Here is a 15806-nt window from a genome sequence, read left to right as displayed (position 1 = left end):
AAATAAAGTGCAATTCAAGTAATAATAATAATAGTCATTGTCATTATCATTGTTGGGATGGCTTAGTCCTCTGCATGGTAAGAGACATGTACTGCTGCCATGAGTGCCCTACTGTACTGTTGTCTGTAATAGGCGAACATGGATCATCCGTGTGCACCATGACATAGGCCTGTCTCACAGATTGCGATATTGTTGGAGTGGGAGGGGTGCCCAAAGCACCCCCATCCCCAGCAGTTAAGCAGCACAAGCGTGGTGGTGGCACCATACTGTGTACTGATTATTAATAGTAAACAGGTCCTTTTTAGGCTGTGTCACTGGAGTGAGGACTATAGGCTCACTCACCTTTTTAAGAGTTTCGCTGCTGTGTGCTTAACTCACTTCTGGCCTACATAAAATTGCTGTGGAAGTGTGTGCATGATGGAAAGGTGCTGACAAGAAATACACTACGCAGGGGAGAGGATGTGGGTTGGCGGCTAGGGCGCTCAACCTCAAATCTGGGGAACTGACTTCGAGTCTCAGCAAGGACATGCAACATCCTGTGATTCTGGGCAAATCACTTAATCTCCCCGTGCCTAACAAAAATGAATGTGTCCTTGTGTAACGCAACTGGTGCTCGTGTAAAGCGCTCTGATACCCGATACCTCCGTTAAAAAAAAAAAAAAAAAAGAGGTGAAGTGTGGTACAGTGTACACATGGTAAATGTGTGTGTGCTGGCAGCGTGCATTTTTAAAATAACACACTCTGGTACAGTACAGAGAGACTGCAGTACTGAAAAGTGTACGCAGATTGAATGTGTTAGCTGCATCTAGTTATGCTTGTTGTGGCATAATACATGATGAATAACAGTGCTGTGCAGGATGTGTGATGTGGACACTGAGTGCAAGTGTGCCTGCACTGGCACATTATTTGGAAGACCTTGGGTTCTGTTGGACTTGGCCCTTTTTGCAGGGTCATCCCTGAACTTTTTGCCTTCCTCCTGATATTTTTTCTGACATGTTGATGGTGGTTTTAGGACTCTGGGCTCTTTATCACTGTTGTCTAGTGTAAAGTGTATGTGCTCTCTATGGCAAAACGTGGTAAGACTGATCTACACCCATTTGGCTAATTTAATTTACCTATCAGTCCCCAGTAATATGGTATCTCTTAAACCCCGGGCCAGTAAATTAAATGCTACTGGTGGGCTTGCAGCACTGATTGCGCCACCCACCAAAGTTGCCTTTCAAACCTGTCTCACGCCTCTGCCATTGCAGGACCTGCGCTCGCAGTTTACTGCCTCTGTGACGTGGCACATAAAATGGGTGCCACGTCTGTGACTCCCCTTTTACTACATATCAGTCACCCCTAAGGTAGGCAATAGCTAGACCGATGGGCAGGGTGCATTGTAGGTAAAAGGTAGGACAAGTGCCTTAACTGTGTGGAATGTCCTGGTAGTGACAAACAGCCATTTTGGTTTCTCACTACTGTGAGGCTGCCCTCTCATAGGAATGCATCGGAGATTCCCTGATAAATGTTTTAGTGGTGATTCCTGATCTGGGAGGGGTAGAGGGGTCAGGTTTGGTATGTTTGGAATAGTGGTAATAAATGCTGCGCAATGGTGTTCGCAGAATTGTTATCACTATTTTAGAAATGCCACTTTTAGAAGTGGGCATTTCTGTGTGCTCTGTGTCTATGTGCCTGCCTGATGAGTATTGCATGTCTGGCTCTGGAGTGCAAGGGGCTTGGTGAGTCAGTGCTAGGCTGAATAGGGCCATCTGCATTTGGAGTGGTGGGAGGAGTAGCACCTGGGACTGAATGGGACTGTGCTTGCCTTCCACAATGCTGGCTCTGCCCCCCTGTGGTGTGTCTGGGGCCAGAGCCTACACTGACAAAGGAGATGGTGGTGCACCTTTAGAAAAAGGTGTGAGTGCCCCCAGAGCTGGTATAGTCCGGGCGCAGAGCCCTGGGACACGAGGAGAACAAATACATTTGGGGTATAAGTATTGGGGCTGTGACCCCATGAAGAGGTGGTGCTAGAGCTTGCCTGGAACAGAAGTTTGCGTGGGACGAGGAGGAACCGCCATGGACCTGGGCTGCAGGAAATGCTGACCTGCTGCCTTTTTGGGGCTGGGGGGAATACCACTCTGCCTAAAGGGATCCTTGAGCTCTCTGGAGACACTTTGCTGGTGTGCCTCTGTGAAGTCCCATGGCCTGTGACTTGACCTGTGTGTGTTGAAGCAGCGCAGGGCGAGCGCTGTGGCTTACTACCCTGTTACTTAGAAGCCCGTGTGAAGCGCTGTACCGGTTCTGGAGACCGCTCTTGCTAAACTGTTTGGTGCTGGGTGAAGGAGCATGAGAAGCGTTCCTGACGCTGTCTCGCACTACTCGTGGAACCTGGTCGTGTGCTGGGGGCCGGGCTGAGCTCCCACCGCCTGCCCAGGAAAATGCCCGGGGGCGTGGAGCGATGTGTGGCCGTGCAGCATGTGTCGGGCTGCACCAGCTGGCCCAAGATATCGCGGAGACTTCACTCTATTACCAAGGAATCGGGAGCGGCTGTGCCGGGATCCTGAGAGCCGCCACAAAACAGGAAGACAGGCAAAGGAGCCTGACTGTGGGTGAGGCGGGCCTGAGGCAGCAGAGTCCAGGCCGGAAGTCAGGCAAAGAATGCCTATATGTGGGCGGGGCTCCTGTGGTCGAGGAGAGCCCAACTTATGGTCTGAGAAGGCCAGTGGAGAAGGGGAGTGCCCGCTGCGTTAAGGGGGCTGCCAGAGGATGAAGAGAGCCTCCCCAAGCCCGAGAAGAATAGAGAAGCTGCGTGGAGCCCCCGGTGAGGAGTCCTGTTGGCTACATCTGCACTGGAGCCTCGCGGGCTCCATTCCACCATTTCACGTCTCCCCCGCCTGGCAGAAGGAGAGGCGGGTCGCCCGCAGCAGAAAGCCCCTCAGGTTAGTGGTAGCTGGGGGGGCCTCCCGTGAAGGCGCTGGTCGCCCGACATTGGGCCCATGTCTGCGGGTTGAGGTTGTGGACCTGTAGGGGGCATTGTTGGTGCTGCACTTGCAGCTGGAGGCTACATTTTGAAGCCTTATGCCAGGGGATGCCAAAAGGATCACCGCCACCACCCTACAATGTAGTGCTGGAACAGCCCAGAAGGTTCCTAGTGAATCAGTACTCCTGGACGTGCCTGGTGACTATTCGGTGTGCCCTCCGGGAGTGGGTACCTACGGGGTACTTTGTTGTTGATAGTTGAGGAATACTGTGTATGCTGGTAATTCTTATGGAATGGACCTCACGCTAATGGCCTCACATTTGTGCCCCGACGATATTATGTACATGGTGATACATTGCCAGGGTTTTTGCACCACGTGTCATGATTGTGTGGTCCTAATAACATGTGTATAAGGTGTTCCCTTTAGAGCCCTATGTGTGCTGTGATGACAATGGCCCAATTGGCCTAGGGACTTATGACTTATGTTATGCCCTGATGTGATTAGGCTTTGGGACCACAATGCCAAGGTTGGTACCCTGCGCATCACTATGGTAATTGTACTGATGTGTGCACTTCCCTAGTGTTGGGGGCAGTAATGATGTTACTTGATAATAAGGGGCATGATGTGTTTGGGAATAACGTATTGCTGACTATGATGTAAACCTGAAGTGTTTATGCTAAGTACCGTGTTTTACCAGTAGTTACTGGCTGCTTTGCTAACTGTGCATTCTAATGGTTATGACAGTGGCCTGATTGGCCTTGTAATGTATATAATCCCCTGTAAAGTCATACCTAGTGCCAGGTGGCACAGTGTATATATGTGATTGCATTCTAATGTGTTTTATGAGTAATACAAAGGCTATTCTTTATATAACCTTGTGTGGAGTTTCTTTTGTGGTGTGCCTAGTGTGTCGCTGCGATGTGAGTGTGTTGCATAACGCTTTACACATTGCCTCTGGGATAAGCCTGACTGCTCGTGCCAAGCTGCCAAGGGGGTGAGCAGGGGTTATCTTCAGTGAGTGTAACTCCTTTGCCCTGACTAGAGTAGTGGTTTCTGCCTGGCTTAGGCGCTTGTAACAGGTTCCATTTTGGGGAGCCCAGGTCTGCCTGGTGAAAACATGACAAGAACAGGAATCCCTCCAAACAGATTTATGGTTGCTGCATTCCTGTAAGCTGGGGAGGGCATGCACTGGAGGATGGGGGAGACAGTATCTCTCTGTGCATTTCAAAGGGCTTTTTGATTCAGTGCTAGATCACAAGAAGGGGGTCTGGAAACATATCAAGAATAGACGATTGGGCTGACAAGGGAATCATAAAGAGTAGAGCTGAAGGCCCAGAGTTAACCTTTGTATGCACATATCTCTGTGGCTGACATCCAGGTGTGAACTCTGGTCACTCCCAATAATCTTGTTGTGGGTTAATCAGCTTCAGAGTCCTGCCTTCTGTGACAGACAAGGAGGAAGGGGAAAGTTGTGCATTTCAAAGAAGCAGAATCCCACCGTAAAACTTCAAAGACTCAGACACTAAATTTAATTTTGTGTCTGGAAAATGACTAAGTAAGAGAGTTTGAGACCCCAAACTTTGTCAACTACCGAGCAGCCAAACGGGCTGTTTGAGGAGGTAAAGTTGTGCAAGATGACTGCCTGTGACCGGAATTAGGGGCCCAAACCAGCTAGTTTCCTTGCTGGATGAGGGGACATCGCCCAGAGAAACCAAGACCACCTGCACTAGATCCTGGAGCACCATTGCCTGCATGCCCGCCAAAACCAGTGTGCCCTGTGAGGGAGAGGAGAGCGTCAGAAAGAGTGAGGTCCAGAGGGGAGCCCTGATCTGAGGACTCCCTGTGCGAGATGTGAGAAATCTGCTCCTCCACCAATCGTGCTGTAGCCAGTGTGCCAGATTGTTTTGGTGACCCCATATGCCAGGAGGGGTTGATGTGGAGTGAGCCATGTAGCGAGGTGTGAAGAACTTTCTACCGCATCTATTGGGGCATAGCTCGTGTGTCAGATTGTGCCACGACCACATAGGCCAGGAGGTGCCCCAGTGAACTGAGCCGAGGAGCAAGGACTGTGTGGTGGGCGCCAGGCCTGAACGACCTTGTGGTGGGTGATCTTGAGTGCAAGAGATAGGGCAACTGTGAATGCCAATGTAAGGTCAGCATGACCAGACTTGTGAGTGCCGTGGCTGCCACCCTGTATGCTAGGAGAGGACGCCAAAGACACTAAGGACAAGGGTTTGGGCCCTTGACCAAGACCGAAAATCTGCTCCTGCAACCAAGGCGAGACCAGCCCATGCGCTGTGGACTGCAGAGAAAGAGGCCCGAGGATCAAAAGGGCACCGCCGGAGCCCTGTCAGAGCAAGGAAACCACTTACTCCTTTGAAGGGAAGTGTGACTAACATGTTATCACCGGAGCGGGAGCAACCCCAATCGCCAGCACCAGCCAGTACTGGGGCGCAAAGGAGATATCCTGCGCCTGCCAGGTGCACCGCACACAGCCCAGCTTAGCCAATCCAGAGCAGGACTTCGCTGCACTGCTAAAGGGTTCCATACTGCGGGAGTAGGTAAGCCAAGAACTGGGGCTTTGGAACCCCAGGGGACATACCGCCATTGGTGCTGCAACCCCATAATGCTCTAGTGACTGAACTTACGAAAGGAGTCAGAGGGGAAAACTCTTAAGTATGACCTAATTGTTTACTTTCCCTGGATGCGGTCATCAGTGAATGGGGAATAATATCAACCCGTTACACGAGAGGTGAGAGGACAGGAAGTGACCTCACAACTACTAGAGCCCCACCCTCAAGGGGGATTGTGTTATTGCTTTTGAATGTCGTATACCGTTGCATGTGTAGAGTTAGAATTAAAATACTTAATTTTAAATAAAACAAGTATTGGACTGGACATTGATTTATTGTTTGCACTGCTCACATGTTGAATTATGAGTCATGTTCACCGATCTGTATCTGCGATTCCCCCCCCGACCACCCCCTGAAGGAGCTACCCAAATGAGAGTCAGGTGCAGAAAGGGGTGCTTGGCTCAATTGAGCGGGGTCCATAGTAGGGCGAGCCCCGAGACATCCAGAGTGAGAGGCCCAGTAACTCCTGCTTAACCCGAGGCCCTCTGAACGGGGTTCTGACAATCATCTTTACCAACAATGCACTATTCCCACTGTGTCCATTGAAATTAAAACAATCATTGATGTTATTTCTGTGATTCCCACTTTTCTCATACCCACTTTTTGTTTATGTGCTTTCATTGTAGTTACAAAAAAAACACCCACATGCTGGACTATTATTTTTAATAAACGTAAACTGAAAATAACACTAAAATAAAATGTGATTGTAAAACAATGACTATACAAGAGCCTACACCAGAGTGTCCAGTTAAGCATGTTTTTCTAGCTAAAAGATGCTCCAATCAGCAAAAACATGGTAAGTACATATGTGTGGACCTCACTAGCAGCGTAGAGGTGGAAGGGAACGTACATATGTAATGGACTCTGAGCTTCCACGCCATCATGATGCATCTATTCAAAACAGATGTATTCCAAAGGCTCCTTCAGGTGTTCTGGCTCTTTTATACCAAGCGTTGGCTAGACTCAAGACATAGGACTGTGCTGGGTGACAGAGGAATCAGTAAACAGAAACTCACACAAGGAAGAGTTAAAGATCTCATGTTCCAGTCAAAGTTTGCCATGAAAGCTGTAAATTTCAGTGGCCACCAAAAATGGAGGGTTGACATAGAAGGAATTGAAATATGAATATATTCCACTCTTTTATTTTAGGGTTTTCGGAGAGCCTTTATTTAAGGTGGGATCGACTGGGTTTTATTAACAGCATATGAGAGAAAAGAAATGTTCAGAATTGTTTTTAGGTGTACTTCAGGTGTTTTAGTGGTGGAGGGATCCGTTGGCAAGCCTAGTCATTGGTGAACCTTGCTGGCTTACATATTGAGGGGAAAAGTTACCTTCGGACTTTGAGAACTTCTTTGAGCCCAGTTTACTTGAGTGAGCACAAGTCACAGAATAGATTCAGGGCAGATTCAACAGTCTATCGTCAGATTAGTGAGTGCCCTCAGGGAAAAATGTTTGATCAGAATAAAAAAAACTTCAGGAGGCCGTTATCTCTGGAATCGGAATGAGTAGACCCACTCAGTATGCAGCTCCATAAGTACTGTTCTGAAGGGATCGCCATAGCTTTGCACCAACTAAGGAATCTTCTTAATGGATGGTCTCTGAAATGGAAAGTTCACAGAATGCTGTAGCGTTAAATAAGACTCAAGTCCCCTGGATCAAGGGGGGGGGGGGGTTGCCCTTGGTAGGTTATCCAAAATGTTGCATCCTCCAGTTCAAGTTCTTTTAAGTTAGGTCTATTTGCACATGAGGGTAAAGCAGCACAATTTTCAGAATGGCCAACAAATTTTTAATCTCCCATGATCTTCATTACAAGTGAATCTTTCACCAGCATACTCATTGTGGCTGTCCTGTGAACCGGCGTGGATTTCACTAATTGGGGCGGGGATTAGCCAAACATTAGGGTGCGGTAAACACTAGGATATATGCTCTTTGGCAACTTTTTTGATAATGCAATGAACTTTTTAAACTAGGGCAGAATACTATGGAAAATTGATCCCAGAAAAGAAAAAGTTAGAAACTTTTGTACTCATGGTCATCTTCAATCAGATTTTCCAATGATCTTATAGTCAGAAGTAGGTTTACCTACATTGCAGCAGATTCACAAAGCCATTCTCCTTCGGGGTTCAAATAAACTGTGCAAAGGCATGATTTTCTTTTCTTTTTTTTTTTTTTTTACATCATGCTATAAAGCATGGACCATGGCCCATGGGTATTAGAACGTGCTACAGTTGGAATTGACTACCAGAATGTCATCTATGTAACACTGTGCCAATTTACATGGTGCTACTAGGGTGCAAGAGCACAGTACTCAAATAGAGTATAAAATTACCATAATGAGCACAGAGCAGCCATTTATGTTCAATACATGTAGGAATCCCTGTAGGACAGGGTGTGGATTTACATAACACAATAAGGGAACAGTAGTAGATTCATTCGTTTTAAGCGCAATTCAAGCAAATCAGTAGTTTGCCACATTTGAAAATAGGTGTGCCATAACAATTCTTAATTCATATCTTAGCTTGTGATTTTAGAAGGCAATGTATTGATTTACAATGTATACTAAGGCAGGGATATAAACAATTGTAAAATAAAATATACGTATGGTGGGACCTCTTAAGACCCTTGTATAGGCAACAAGTGGTGTACGGGGGAACCCACTGCGCAAATTCGCGTTTTGAATTCAGAATACTTGAATGTACACTCACAAATTAACAGGAAAAAGGACAGGACATGCTAATAACTGGATTGTAGTATTTGTGTAATTTTGGAATAGTTCCGCGCTGCATCCGCCATCGTCAGAGTAGATCCTCGAGGAACAGACGCGATGCGCGAGCAGGATTTCCCCGGCTGGTCCCTTGGAGGACCCGTACGTTGCATTGCAGGCTCCCACTGCACCCCGCGGCAGGCGCGAGCCGCTCGCCTCAGTCTGCAGAACTCGCCTCTGCAGCAGCGTTGCGTAATTTGATTGATTCAGTGGAAACCGTAAAGCTTGTACCTGAGAGAGGCTGGAATGACTGCTGCGGGTGTTTATTGCACTGCAGAACAACTGAAATTTCGAGTCAACATTTGTCTCCGAGAGTTTTTTTAAGTAGAATTTAAGCGATACAGTGTGTACCTCAATATGACAAAGTGTTTTCTTTGAACAGATGGACCATGATGTGCGTGAGGCATAATGAGGTTGATGTGACTATGTCGGCACCGTGGACAATCTAAAAAATTCGCGTTCAAGTTTATTAAAATATTTCCCCAGAAATAGTGCCTCTTAACAGCATTCCTAAATAGCATACACATCATCGGAATAAAAGATATTTAAAAAAATGTACACAATCGATAACAAACACCTACGTATTTTCAAGCATGTACAGGTGAATTTCTGGTCGGAACGTGGCTATCGTTATGGCAGAACGAGCAGTGCCACCGGGGCCCTGAAGTGTGGGAGTTCATCTTGTCTATAATTACACAGCCGGGTGCTTGGAGGCCCAGTGCCCCTCAGTTATGGTTCTCTATTATTAATCAGCCAGGGACTTGGAGGCCCAATTTCCTTGCTTGTCGAGGGACCATGGATCCTTGGATATGCCACAGGGCCTGTCAATGTAAATGAAATGAAGACATTTGGCCAGCCGCCGAGTAGCCTTCTGCGTGCCAACTAAAATAAATTAAGCGCTTCAGAACAAATGTGGCTAAAATAAGGACCAACAATCTCCATAGTTGGTGAAATATCATTTGTTGCCCACCTACATCTACAGGTTTACTCTTGCACACGGTAGGCAGCAGTCCTGCTTTAATAACAGTTTGCAGGGTTGCCACATACATAGGCTGTTTCCCCACCAGACAAGCATTCTCTTGGGTGGGGATTTTGCTCTTTAGTTACTGCAAGCCACTTCCTGAGGCATATTTGTGTATCAGACATAGGCCTTGATTATGAGTGGTCTGGCAAAATGCTGACGATTCATAGTTGTGGGATTCGGGCCAGTATATAAAGTTAGCATAACGTATCTTGGGTTGTATTCTCTTTCTCTACGTACATCTTGAACTGCCTTATAAGATGGCCTATTCCTTTCCGGAGTCTTGTATGATAGAAAGGGCCGAAAAGCCACACTACGGCCATCTTGGATTATGACTAGTTGTGCCCGGGTCACGTGGTTCTCTTAGAACACCATCTGTATAATTTAGCTCGTACCAGCCTGAAGACAGGGTGAATTGTATTTACGACTGAGGCCCAAGGTCACATCTGCAGTAGGGAGTATCAAGAGACATTCCACTAAGACCGAGACGAAAGGGAGTCACCCCGCCGACCTTCTCCGAAGAGATAGTAACCTTATGCGTGCAGATGGTATGAGCTCATCCAGGAGCTCTAGGGCTAACTGGTACTTTTCCACTTACAATGCTTTGTATGCTGAATCTGTAATGTATATAAATGTGGTTCTGTCAAGGAGCCAGCAGTCTTCCTCGGCGCACCTGATGGGTGAGGTTCGATGAGGCTCCTCTATGTACAGTTCTGTTGTGGCCAATAAACGCTTGAACCTTCTATGTTGCCAACTGCTTATTATTGACTTGATATTGCGGGCCACTGGTAAGTGTGGCCCTTGGGATTACTATTAGATTACTTCATAGTCTTTACCAGAGTTGACTATTGACCCAAAATTGATCAGTCTTAATTTTGGTGCTTGACATCTATTGAATGCTGTAACCAACATGTTTCTAGACATGTTAGACAGAGATGCTGCTGTTGCCTGCACACAGCTCCCCCTTTGCTTACTCGTAGAATGCTCTTCACAGTGCATTGTGTCCTGACCCTGTTGTTCTGATCATACAAGTAAACATCATCTGCATCTTCTTGCTGCTGACACCTGTACAGTGAGTAAAGTGAAAATTACACAAGACAATGCAAGCCTTGTTAATCAGTTACTACAGTACTTTCAGTTGGACCCTTCACTTTCTGTTTCTGTATTACATGAGTTTCCTAGGGTGTTGCTACTTTTCGGGTTTGTGTTAATTTACACAAAAGGTCTATTTAACAGCATAAATCAACTTCGGTGAATAGGGCACTATTTTGCTCCATTTCTGCTTGTGATAGCCAGTGTTACTTTTCTGTTATCAGAAATAATTTTTTATGATTTAATACCTCACTAAGTTTTGGATGGGTAAACCATGCCACTGATTCACGTAGACGAAAACCGGCCAGGAGTTGCTTGTGTTGCTGCCTGGCCAGGAACTGGCCAGGCAGTTTGGTCAGAAGGAGGACCAAGTCTGATTTTCATGTGGCTGATCTCTGTCTAGAGTGGCATAGTAGGCAAAAAAGGTGGATTGAAATGTAGCCAGAGTATTTACGAATGGCTGGGATTAATTGAAATCGTCAACACATCACTTTTTTGGTTTTCCTGATTCACCTAGTGATACAGAAGGGCTAAATGTTGATTAAGTATCAGTGATGAGATATAATTGCATTGCCTAAGTGGGACGCATCCATAAGTACACAATATCCAGGGATCCAAGTTAATTCTGGAATTTTGAGAATTAGTCCGAAACCTACATTGTGTATGAAGCTCCGATCACTGGATATGGAGGCTAGGCATCTGTGGGTTCTAGTTTTAGAAGCTTGTATGAGAGACTTACTTAAAAATACATGTTTATATTTAGTCTTCATTACAAAAACTAAACACAAATTGCAGCTCACTGGAGTTGGACTAGATCTCTGAGTCTAGAGAGCAAGAGAATGGACGGATATGTGGGTGTGAAGTGTCCATGATCAGCATTTTTTTTAACCCATTCAGCATCCAGCTTAAAAACCCCATCTGGAACCCTAGACTATGCTGATGACCCACATTATCCAGTAGGCAAATATAAATCTTAAAGCACAGTGATACTGTTGGCTTTACAAATCACCTTTTAAAAATAAATAAATGCTTGTTTCCCTCTCAGAGAGGAAGGGTAGCAGGCTTAACTCTGTTGCACCTCTGGACTGAGTGATTTCTTTTGAGAGGAGAGCATAGATTCCTCGACTAGATATGTTGGATCGCACAAAATGGAGGTGATCCAATTTTCCAGTCTACACAGAAGCTTCATTTACATTCAATTGGAGAGATGCATGCAGGAGCAAATTTAAAGCAAAGCTTAAACCCCTGTCCTACATTTCTCCACACCATGATGGAAATGAAGTGCATATTTAAGTTATAGGCCCAAAGACCAGACCTATGACCACAATCTACCTGGAGCAAAGTGCACTCATTGACAAAGACGGGTAACTGCTTCCACTCACTAATAACATACTATCCAGGAAGCCCTGAAGTATAAGGCCTCCATATATATTTCTTTGGTCCTGATGAAGGTCATAGACCCATAGGGGCTGTTCCAGGCCGAAACATGCTGACCTGACAACTAGTTGTCTTGGATTAGTGACTCAGTCCCTAAACACTGCTTTGTTTTTAGACTTATCCCTATCCTACTCTTTTCCCCCAATAAAGATTCACCTAAAGGATAGGAGATCATTTTAATCCAATCACCACTGTCAACATCTAGACAGTCTCTCTCCTGGTGGAGGTTTTGATGTCACTTGTATATAGACAAAAAGTTCTGAGACTCTGGTATTGCGACTTATGTGGTTCATTCCCCTCCCCCTTTTCTGATAGATAACTAGACAAAAGCATCATCTGTATGGTAAAAGCTAGAGAGATAAGCAACTAACCAGCATTTCCATCATCTTATGCCTTCATCTAGACCTCCTGTGGGTCCCAGGTGACAAAAGGACTTTTTATTCAGTTGAATTAGGCAGTTTGCTCCAAGGTGAACACCATACAATTACTCTCTGCATTCACACTAAGAAGACCTTGACTACAATTTCTTCTCAGATCTTCAGTATGGGAAGAAGAGCAAGAAAATCAGTCTCTCTTACTCAAGGTTCTATTTTAAAGGGCGACAGCCCTAATTTTAAGCAAGACTGAGCTTGACGGGCTCAGTTCAAGGTCTGTATAAAGCCTTCTGAAGCTGTGATTACAAAGTTCTGGCTTGGAATTTGGCATTTCCAGTGCTTCATTTGCTAAAAAAAAAAGCAAGCACTGGGGCACATAATTCTTTTGGTGGTATCCTGCTGCTGCACAATGTTGGCCTCGCTGGATATCAGGGTTGCTTGGTTCTGTTGATAACTCATGTATTTTTCTTCCGTCACGCGACACTTCCTGTGTGTCTCTCTCACTTTTGAAGGTTATATAATTCACCCCTGCCTCCTACCTTTGTCACTGTTTCCTACATTTTTCTTACTCTTTTTTTTTAGCCTTGCCCACTTTCCAAGTTTGATTGAAAAAATAAGCCAGGATCCAAAAATGAGTGCCTGCAACCACTGGCACAAAGCAAGCAGTGGGGGCAACAGTGCAGTTAAAATAAATTATATCTATTTTTGCTTCATTTCCGGTGTTTGTATATTGCTTTCATGTCAATTCACGGTGCTTCAGAGACACCACTTCCTGATGCGGAGGTGGGAAGATGGCACATGCAGACCTCTTTCATTTGTTTTTAGGTTACACAATGAATCACATACAGAATCAAGAAGAGTTTTCTGGAGGCAGGCCATATGTAATGTATACAGCACATAAATGGATCTCCAATCCGTTCATGGGCCACATTACAGTGGTGTACATATTCCTGTGCTAAGAAGCTCTATCAAATTTTGTGCTCCAAAATTGCCTCAGAATCTTGCTATATATAGTCTTATATTTTGGTGTGAAGTTCTTAAAATAGTAGTACTTTGGCAGTCAAATTATATATTTTCATGCCATAGTGAAATTCTTTCTCTAGATTTAACACTGAAAACTCCTAGCCCAAAATGACTAAATTTTCAGTAAAAGTCATATATAGACTCAGACATTGAGCGAGAAATTGCGATTTAAAGGGCCGAATTGAGAATATTTTGCGAATTTCAAACTAAAAATGACAACTTCAACAACATTTGTTTTGCACAAAATATTTGGATGCCTGGTAACACAGTCACACGCACAATTAACGTGGGGTGCAGAAAGGTTGAAGATCCAATCAGATGTTGTTCACGAAGACGTGCATGGCATGTAATCCAATAGTGGGAATGAAAAGGTTTAAGGTGACCAGATTTTGAGAAACAAGAACTTTAAATGTTCCGCAAACATAAAAGTAGGACTACAATTTTGCATCTACCCAAGGGTGCAGAATATGTTAAATAACTGTGCTCACCAACATAGGGGACACAGAAACTAAGGCACTAAAGGGAATTAAAAGAAACGTTTATGCACAGTATATGTGTGCTAACTTAATTACTTTCTATTAGGATCTTCTAACTAATGCTTCACCGTCACATATTAAAACTTGATTCCCTCTGTATTCAGTTGACCTTCTCTGAAAACCAGTTCTCCATTTACTGAAATTTGCCAGGACACACAGTGAAAAACCAAGACAATCCTGCAAATCCAGTCATCTTAAATAGGGTGGTCTCACACGCACGTTGCTAGTGTAGAGCTAGAACAGAGTAGACACAAGGCAGATGGTGCTTACAAACATCTAAAAATCAAATTGTAATTCTACTGGGACCTTTCTGGAAGTGCATCATGCTGACGACAGTGGAAGGACACAAGTGAGTGCCATCATGTCTACTGTGGAATACCTTTGGTATCACAGAAAGAGAATTTCCTCTTTTTTATTAGCATGTGCACAGCACACAAGTTGTGTGAGGTATATTTTTGTGGAGTTGAGTTCATCCAAATGGGGCAAGTGTTAGACCCTCTTTGCAAGTGCATAGCATGCATTTTGTAAAGCACCCGTTCACCCTTTGAGGTGTATTTGTACTGAATGACAGAATGCGATTGTTTCCCATCTCAATGGTGCTCATGACATGGACCTTAGAAGCATGAAATCTGAGAGTAGGTACCAGGATTCAAACCTTTGACCATCGGATCCTACACAGATTTCTGCAATGGATGTATTGGTGCGCTGAGCCACTATGCCTGGGTAGAACATGGTGGGCCTGATTCATAAGCCGCCCCACATGTGGCGGAGGCTCCACAGTCATGGCGGTGGCCCCACACTTGTGGCAGGACATACGTACTGCAATTACCCATTGTGGACGTCCCCCCACAAGAGTGGGCCCCCGCCACGACTGGCTGGGTTTAGGGTGGTGCGACTGGTGCTGCCCCACTGAGCACGGACCTGGAGGGGGAGGGCACTGACCTTAGGTGGGGCGCTGTCTTTAGCGATATTGGAGAATTTAAATGCACCTGCTGCAGAGTTCCTTGTACATCCAGCATTTGGGCTTCAATAACATTTTTATCATAACCGTTGTGATTAATGTTCCTGCTAGACAGAGAGTTATTGGAGTTTTGTCTAGTGATAGTTTTGAATTGCCATAAAGTAGTGTAGAGGGTTAATATGTCTGCTGCAAAGAACAGATCTGTATTTTATGTGGATAGCTGAGTGGATTAGTAAAGCCGCCCTTTACGAGCGCTTTAAAACGAGTGGAACGTATTTGGGAGAGGGGTTATGGAGAGGTGAGGGGCACTTTTGCAGGGTGGTAGTGAGGGAATCCGAAAAAGAGGTCATATGGTGGGAGGTGCCAAAAAAGATTGTCGTACCAGGTGCCACAAGCACTAAAGCCGGCCCTGTGTGTCCCCCCCCCCGCCCCGCCCACCATGACTGCGGGGTCTCCACCACGGGTGTGGAGATCCTTTGTGCATCCGGCCTAATCTTTTTAGAATTGCATCTTGTGCACAAGAATTTCATGCCCTTTACCACTGCACAAAAATGAAGACAGTCTTTATAATGGTTTTAATGTTGTGCTGTGCTCGCAGGGGCATTGCACTGTTCTGAGCACTCTGGATTCTTCTACAGACCCCTTCTGCCCTCCATGTGTGCTAGTGTAAAATCAGGGAATGCATTTTTCTTGTTTGTGCCCTCGGTGCATACCAAACTTATCAGGGGGCACTGCTCCATGGGAGTAAGGTTATGTATATTGCCTGTCTGGCACACATACTACTAGACTGCACACCAACCAGGAAGTGCGCCAGCGCATAATGCATGTCATTAATATTCATGTGCCAGGCCTCAGGCCATTGTTTATGCACCCAGTGCATAAATATTCATTGCTTTTATGTTAGAGGCTTTAATGATCACAATGCATTTGGCCTGGTGCAACCCTAATCCCTTTAAAAAAAACGCAAAATCAAACAGCCTTGTAAAAGTCCTGAAAGTGCAT

At 45.4% G+C, this 15806-nt stretch overlaps 1 protein-coding gene across 1 annotated transcript in view; it reads left to right on the top strand.

The window, feature by feature from the left end:
• The window catches only part of RYR2 (ryanodine receptor 2), a 3458987-nt gene that overhangs the window by 96894 nt on the left and 3346287 nt on the right, over positions 1 to 15806 (top strand). The gene's annotated exons all lie outside the window — the stretch shown is intronic.

Source organism: Triturus cristatus, chromosome 6 (assembly GCF_964204655.1).
Source record: "Triturus cristatus chromosome 6, aTriCri1.1, whole genome shotgun sequence".
Lineage (NCBI taxonomy): Eukaryota > Metazoa > Chordata > Amphibia > Caudata > Salamandridae > Triturus > Triturus cristatus.
Note: the sequence above shows the minus strand (reverse complement) of the source record. Positions and strands in the feature narration are given on the sequence as shown.